This window comes from Lygodium microphyllum, chromosome 1 (genome assembly GCF_053477565.2).
Source record: "Lygodium microphyllum isolate KBCC chromosome 1, Lygodium_microphyllum_v1.1.10, whole genome shotgun sequence".
NCBI lineage: Eukaryota > Viridiplantae > Streptophyta > Polypodiopsida > Schizaeales > Lygodiaceae > Lygodium > Lygodium microphyllum.
In genome coordinates this window covers 109,622,153-109,631,098 of record NC_141135.1, presented here as the reverse complement: position 1 = coordinate 109,631,098, position 8,946 = coordinate 109,622,153, and positions in this window count along the sequence as shown.

Genomic DNA, 8,946 nt, shown 5'->3' with positions numbered 1-8,946 from the left:
CCTACAAGGATGCTACTTTGCAATTCATAGGCACTTCTTGGGGGCTAAGCAAGAGAAAGTCCGCCACCAAGTAGCAAGATGGGATTTAGTGGCCCTGCAATATTCAACCACAAGTTTTAATCTAGAGGTTAAACCCACAAATTGGCATGATCAGTTGCTTAAAGTAGCTATAGTCTAGTTAGCATATCCCACCCAATTAGGGAATGCATTAGTCTGTGAAGTCCTATCACCACCTAGCATGGCAGCCCACAAGCCCCAACTTGATCTAAAATTTAGAATATGCAAAGTTCAACTCACAGTCAAAATTTTCCCAAAAACCATCAAAATAGACATAGGAGAAAAATAAAACAAGTTGCATGAAAATATTCACAACCAAGTCGAGTAAAGAACCTAGCAATTGCCTTGGAGTCAAAAGATCTGCAGTTGCCAATCAACAAAACGGGTACAACCTCTAGGCATCATTAGGTCTGTACTTCTTAAAATTACCATAGTTTAGTTTCTATTTTCCCTAGTAGTCTTGAATATGGAGCATGCTAGCAAAGATTACCACTTGCTATTGGAAAGATCTTGGCTATGCCAGGCAAGACTTATTCATAATTGGGATTAGGATAAATTGACAATCCACGAGAATAAATGCAAAGTCATAGTCTTTTGACCAATGTTGCCCCACTTGCATTGTAATGTAGACCACTTGTCATTGAAATAGTCAATATGGTTGAGGCTTAAGTGGTGATAAGGAAGTGGAGTTCTTGAAGGCTAATGCTGATCTACAACCTTGGTGTCTCATAAATGTTCTTCAAATTAGTGAACAGTACATGCAACCTCAAAGTCTACAACCTTAAGTCGTAGAAGAACAGGAAAAGGACAATAGTCTAGACATGCTCAAAACTTAGAACCTAGACTACATAGAAGGTAACATCAACACTAATCATATGGCTAATACTAACATCAATGAACCGAATCAAGAGCACGAGTTTGAAGCGCAAATACAAAAAGTGACGAGTAAAATAAGGTGAATTAGACACAATCTATCTCTTGGACCAAATCCAATCAAGATTAGTGCTAAATTGCGGCCCCCATTCTGTAAGTATCTCATCAGTTTGTGTAATATTCCCACCACAGCACTTCACATCAATAAACGAGTTTGGGCTTAAGGTGTTTTAAAAAATTACTCGTCAAGCTGTCACATAAAGTGGCCACATGTAATTTTCTTGATATCAAGTCTCGCATTAAATCGATTTCACAATCCAACATGAGAAGACACCTCAATGCTCCTATCCAATAAAAAAGTAAAGATGCCTCGTAAATAATATTATGACAGCTTGATCATATGATTTTTCCCGCATTATATTTGATTTAGCATTCTCAATTCCATTTTATACATCAAAGATCGCATTGATTTCATAACTGCAAGACAAATCGCAAAAGCCTTAATCAATAGACAAAGAATGTGCAAGAATGAGCATGATATTGAGTAAGTTAAGTTCAAAGAGTATGGCATGACTTTATAAACTAGATAAGTCATGAGGTAACTTTGCCAAAAATCACCAGATGAAGTCATTTTGAAGAAAAAAATATGTTTTTGAAAAAATAGGTCGAAATTCATGATGCTTTTAATGCTTGGAGGGAGAGAAAACATAAAATAATCATCCCCATGCCACCATCCAACAGGTAGGCAATCAAAATGCATTTTTAATAAAGCTCACTTGGCTCTTGACAAGTAGCCAAAAGAATGAGTCGATTGCATCCTCCCCCTCATGCCTATAAATACACCCCCCTCTCCTTCACAAAGAAAGCAAGAAGGAAGATCTCCTGATGATGGAAAATTTTCTCTACTTCTCTTATCCATTGAAGCTTTGAGCTTGAAAGAGGAAAATATCCCCCCTATGAGGTAGACTCAATAATAGCCTAACCATCTAAGCTTAGATATATCTGAGTAACCCTACCATAGGAATATATGAGTAACCACTTAGATCCCATGGAACATATGGGCTTAAATGGTTAGGCTGCTACTAAGTCTACATCATAAGGGAAGCATCCAACTTAACCCACCACAATAATTGACTTGGGTTCCTACAAACTCAAATTTGATCTCCTAAATAGTATTCTAGCATCAAGTTAAGAAAGTCACTCGTGTGAAACAATCAAAACTTGAAGTAGGCCTATACTATACTTGGCTCGATGAGATTAAGAGATGATGGGGAGTAGAACATCAAGTTCTTTTTAGTTAGTCTTTATTCTTATATTTTATTAACTCTTTATATTTAGTGGCTTCCATCTACTTAATCATAACTATGTTTGAGTTTGATCTCCCGTTCTACCTCATTTTCATTTTCTCTACCCCTTGTTACACCTTCGTCTGCTAAGCCAAACGCAAGTGAAATTTTTGTGGACGACTACAACTCTCCCTGAACCGCCACGTCAATTTCGTTTGACATCCATGGCTCTACGTGGTCACAAAATTTCAAAAAGCCCATTTGAAGCAAGGGAAGTCGAGAATATGGTCGATGGAGAAAATAACACAGTAGGAATTGGCAAAACCCCCATTACTCCAAACCTAATAGAGATAACATCTTATCAGTTTGGAAAATTTTAATTTTTTATAAGCTTATCACTATATTTGGCTTTAAACGATTATAAACACATTCTAAAGAAAATGCATATGAATTGCTGCTTAGAAAAATAACCTAAATAATATAATAATTAACTATTCAGTGAAAAGACTCTTTCACTTGGAAAATGATTATATATCTATCATTAAGAAAATATTGTAATAATTATAGTTTATTCCATGATATTTATTGTTATTTTATTAATGACGCATGTGATCATAATAATAGAAAAAAGGTAGACAGTGTTAGGGAAGGGAATATTTTATAATTTTACCTTGAAAATGACTATCTCTATTTCATTTTGCTAATGATAAATAGTCACGTATGAGTTTTATATTAATTTATAGAAAATCATCGAGTTGATATCATAAAATAATCAATACATTAAATCAACAAAAAATTGTATAGGAAAATATATACTAGACATGCATAAATTAGGTGCATAGTAATATAATTCGATGTCTAAAAGATGAAAGAAAATTTACACTTATGATTTTTGCATTGCCTAGAATAAAGTTTTCGAAAAAACAATCAGCATTGCACTTTAGGACGACATAGCTAAATGAAAATTGATCTTTCTAGATAATGTTAAAAGTTTGACAAATGGTCAAACATCGTCATTAAGCCATAGAATATAAGTGAAATAAAATAAAAATTATAATCTTGTTGAAAACACGTGTAATATTAATATTAATGATTATATTAGCGAGAGCATCAATATCATGAGTTGACCCACGTATGAATTAATGAGAAAACCTAACCTAAAATATTGAGAATTTGGAAGAAAAAATAATTATGAAATACTCGACAACCCTAAAACTATCAGTATTAGGAAATTAAATAAATATCGGAAGTCTGTGGAACTTGTTGGACATTGATAAGAATTTGTGGATACAAATTCTAAAGTCTAAACAAACTTGGAAAAGCATTTGAAATCTTGCTAAGCGCGGGTTAGGGCAGGGTAGTGCATGAATTTCCTACCATAGGTATAAATGCCCATATTATCTTTTAGGGTAAAAATACCAAATTTTTCATAAGGATAAAATAGACTTCAGATTCGTGAAATAACTTGTGGATCCTGAAAAAGAGTTGCAAGTAGGAAGTGAAAGCCTAAGAATAAGGTGGGACCTTAAAAGAGAAACCCTAGATTTGGGTGGGGCTTCTTTCTATGCTAAAAACACTTACTGTTGTTTCTTTTTTATTTGTGCATACATGTGTTGAGAATCAAGCTTGTGATCAGTATCACCGACATGATCGACCTCATCTAGACAGATGTCATCTTAGTTGTCACTCTACATGTGTGTTGTAATAACTGAGTTGGTCAAACTCAACTACAATTAGTGGTACGGTCAGTTAGTGACCTAGTGTGTTTATAAGTTATGTGTGATTAGACTTTAGTAAGCATTATGGAATAATGAGAAGAAGAGAAAAATGAGAGTTCACTACTCTCTACCATGTCTTTGTCTCTCTCTTTCCCTCTAAATCTTGAACATGGTATCAGATCCTGAAGCTTGAAGGCTTGGCAGTGGCCATTTGACATCAAAGACATCATATCTAGAAAAAGCGTCATCAAAGGAGATTGTGCATGTACGTAATATTTCCGCACAAAATATTAAAGAATTTTTACCACTACACGCCCCGCGCAAAAGTGGTGCTAAGTCATCTCCTGCAACGGAATAATGTTAGTGGCTAAGTGCTTACCCTGCATGCTTCAATAAATAGCTCACCGCATCAAGGGTAAGAGGGTGAGGCTAAAAACTCGTAGGCCGCACGAGAACGCCCTTCTCAAGGAAAAGGTAAATGGATAATGGTCAAGTTTTGTGCAATTTTTTTTAAAATTATTAACCCCTCCCCTCAGCCGATGCATGGCAAGAGGAGAGGGAGTGTGAGAGGAGTTGTGTAAGGGTGGAGTGCATGGGGGAGGAAGGAGGCATGTGAAGCCACATGAGTAGCTATCTCCCCCCCCCTACCTATAAGACCTCCCCCCTGGAGCTTGGGAGGGAGGCACGAGGAGAGAGAAGGAAGAAGTTGTGCTGCCCCAGCCCGCCATCGCCGCCACGCTAGGGAGCTGCTGCCATAGGGTGCTGCTACGCCACGCTGCCGCCTTCATCATCCACACCATCATCATCATCATTATTATCATCATCTCCTCCATCATCCACTTTCTCTCTCCACGTTTCTGATAGAAAGGTAGAAGCTTGAGAAGCTTTCTTAGAAACTTCTAATTTTCAGCTTCCATAAAGCATGTTCTCCCGTGCATTGCGGGTTTATCTTAAAACCCCATTCCGTAAAGGCCGTGTCCTGCGCAGAAGGAAAGATCCTAGGCAGAGAGGAGTCGATACGCGAAAGTAACCCAAGAGAGAGTTGTTGAATCAAATTATTTACGGCGTCAATGGCTCCTAAGGAAATGGCGAGAGGCGCTCACGCGGGAGTTTCTACCTCGAGCACACGTGTGGACAATACCTTGAACCCCAATGCCCAGGTTCTTAGAAGATTAATTCTTGCATAAAAGGGATGCATTAAGCATGATGGTTTTTAGAAAAAATTAAATGCATTCATCCATTCGTTTTACAAAGTTAGTGCATGCCGATTAATTGTAATTGCTTGCACTCCCGTCAACAAGGGTAGTTGCAATTCCCTTGAATGTATAATACATAAATTAGAAGAGGGATCATGCTAAGAAGGATAGGGCTTGTCGCATGTTGCACTTATGATTTAAATCCATGGACGTGATTCGTATAAAGGTTAATCTTAGACGCCATTGAATATTGTCCAAAGAATTGTATTGTATGGAAAGGAAACCATGAACTTGCCTGTTGCATGCGAGGATGCTTGCATTTTAAGTTGAGCTAAGTGCCGTCGAATGGATTAAGTCAACAATAGTCTTATGACATTCGTCATGCATGAACTTCTTTATCGAAGTTGTTTTAGAAAAAGATGCATTTCATACTAAATCATGAATTCAATACATTGGACAAAGGGTTTATAGGTATAGTTCTTGTTGAAACTCAACGTAGGTTTCTATACGAGTTAGTCCGAAATTGTCAATCATTTAAGCTTGGTTCCGTTACATCATTATAGTTTTAGTGCAAGGGAAAAGAAATGGTCATTGCAAACCCTATAGTTTCATAGAAGGAAAAGTCCTATAATTGTCAATCATTTAAGCTTGGTTCCATTACATCATTATGCAAACCCTATAGTTGCATAGAAGGAAAAGTCTATGATTCGCATACTTGCATGGAATGTTGTATCTTGAATTTATTCACTTGCATTTCTTAGGAAAAGTATTTGCATCTCTTCTAAGCAAAGATCACTCTTGTCGCAAGATAATTAGATCGTTTTAGGTAAATAACTTGTAATGGCATAACCCTCAAGGGATTCGTAAAAGCATAACTAGTTGGTACGATGAACACCTCAAAGTGCTAGGTAGGGTTTAGCTACGTTAAAAATTATGCCTAGTATCGCACTTGGGATGCCAAGCCAAGACTTTCGATCCCAAGATCCTACCACACTCACGGAATGTTAGGGTTAATTGGACGCCCATACAATAACGATCTAGGGTTTTTACCCTAGGGCAAATTGGCCTAATACTAGACTTCCGATTGAGTTTAGAAACCCTAGGGCCAAACATTGTCGCCCAGTATGGTTAGGGATTGGGTTGGGTCAAGAGGACTCCCAAACCCTACATCTTGACTAAACATATTTCTTGACTAAGGAACGTCATTTGATGGGAGAAATGATCCCACAAGTTAGAGGCGACACTTGTCTCATACAACAAGTTGCAACGTCGTATGGCTTTGTGTTTGAATCACAAGATAGATTTTCCACTCCTTGGAACAAGGTTGACATGTTCTAGTGCAAGTCTAATTTGCAAGAGGATGAGTAGACATCCTGCTACATTACCCTTCTTTGGACTGGGTTGCCAAGTTAGGGAAGTTATGTATTGCCTAGCAAGCAATTGACCAATCAAGTTGGGGCGACGAGGTTGCCCAGGATTTACTATCTTAGTTTAAGGAACCTAAGGTGTTGGTTAATTTGGGTTAATAGGATATAAACCCTAACCCAAGGATAAAAGGGTAAACAAGCAATGAAACCCTTGGGGATCTTGCCAAGTCGCAATTGACCAACAAACGACCACTGGATTGATTGTGTTTGTATAGTTAGGAGCACTGTTTGTATTGCTTTGCTCAAGGAACTAAAGATGGAAAAATAATTAACGCTTCAGGTTGAAGGCCTGGAGGGAGAGGCAGCATCAGTTACCCCCGACTGTCTGCTTGATCCTAACCAAGGGGGTTGTTAGCCATGCCGGGTATGTGGACCGAACCCGTCGCGAGAGGTCTCTCCATGGGTGCTACTTGGAGCAGGAGGGCGCTTGGGTGCCAGGGGGGGCTCTGGCTGTAAATCCCTTGCCTTCGGGTCCTACACAAGAGGCCGACGTGACTCGGGATTAGATCTCAAGGTCCGCATACTAGTCTACGGGTAGAAACTTGGATTAGTAATCTCTGAGGATTGCTGGATTGCCTTCGGGTGGATTATAGATTGCCTTTGAGCAGATTATGGATTGCCTTCGGGCTAGATTATGGATTAGCCTTCGGGCTGGATTAATTGATGTATTCCAAAGACTGATAAATAAAGATCAAATGTTGAAAAGGAACTTGCTTGACATTGTTTTTCTATGTCAATGCTTAAGTTACGTGAAGGAACCGGTGAATAATTGGCTAATTAAGGAAGCTGTTTTTGCGTGTCAAATTAAATGTGATAGGTAATTAGATAACTAAAGAAACCCTGAGGAAAGTGGTAATTAGATAACTAAAGAAACCCTGAGGAAAGTGCGTGGATGTGGCCATGGGTCCGTCCTACAGAAGGGTGGTCCCAGTTGGCCGGGAACTTTTCTCAAAGAAGTTGACAGAAAGGTAACGATGACTTAGAATCTAGGAAGGTACAGTCCCGATTTGTGCTGTTTTAGGGGAATGGAATGGCACTATGCCTTACGGGAAGAGAGGTCAAGCTTTGCATCCCTCTCGTTTCCCATTCTCCTTGAATCAAGTGCAGCATGAATCCGCTTTGACCCTGACATTTCTGCGTAAAGTAGTTTGCCTGGGGTTTGACGCTAGCTATTGTTCTAGGAAATTGACCACTAGGAAAACCCTGATTCAAGTCGGTCCTAAGTGGGAACAGCCGGAATGCTTCCGCTTTGTGGCAAAATCGGGAAGACCTAGATCGCAAACCCCGTGACATTCCGTGGGAGTGCCGAGCGGCGCTTTCTGGACTCTCTTCCCGATGGGCTGCTAAGACATGTCTTGCAATAAGTGAACAAGTGGACACGTTACAATGTAGCCCGTTTTTTTTGCAGAAGCCATAGCTTGCTACAGAAATGGATTTTGGAGAAATGGCCCACAATATTTTACCATTTTGACGTGGTCTCCAACTTTGCAGAAGAAAGTTTTTTCAAATTCTTCACAAATTTTGAGATATTTAGCACACACCTATGTAGAGTAGTTGTTTACTGCAGTAAACATCAGGCGGTTCCATAGCACTGGTGGCTTTCATCCTAACAATGTATATGCCCTTATTGTGCATTTGGGCATGGTTCTGAAGTGTTTAATGCTTAGTTTTGGAGCTTATTTGCAGACTAGAAATAGTGAATTGGTTGTTGTGTTGAATTTGGAAACAGTAGACTTACAGGGTTGAAGTATTTGCGACGCTTATTAACTTAATGTACACAAGTAGGTGTAGGCCATTCAACAATGGCTCAAATCTTCTCACAATCCATTCTCACCAAATTGTGAGAAACAATATGGCCCAAGTAATGAATTTTTGAAAGGAAAAATTCACTCTTCTTAGCATTGACCTGTAGTTTATGCTTGCGAAGCTCTTGAAAAACAATACATAGATGTTTTCTATGTTCTTATTCAGATTGTGAAAATATTAGAATGTCATCAAAGAAGACACATGTGAACTTTGAGTGAGGTCTGAAAATTCTCTCCATCATTCGATTGAATGCGGTGGGTGCATTAGTCAAACCAAATGGTGTGACTTAAAACTCGTAGAGTCCAAATGTTGTACTAAAAGTTGTCTTATGAACATCTTCAGGTGATATCCATATCTGGTGATAGCCGCTCTTAAGATCAATGCGACTAAAGATACTAGCTCTTTGCAACTTATCCAAGATATCATCTATCCTTGGAATAGGAAAATGATTCTTGATTGTGATCTTGTTCAAAGATCTGTAGTCTATGCACATACGAAAAGAACCATATTTCCTTTGAAAAAGTAAGACTGGAGAGTAGTATGGAGACGAGCTAGGTTGAACTAACCCTTTTTCCAACAATTC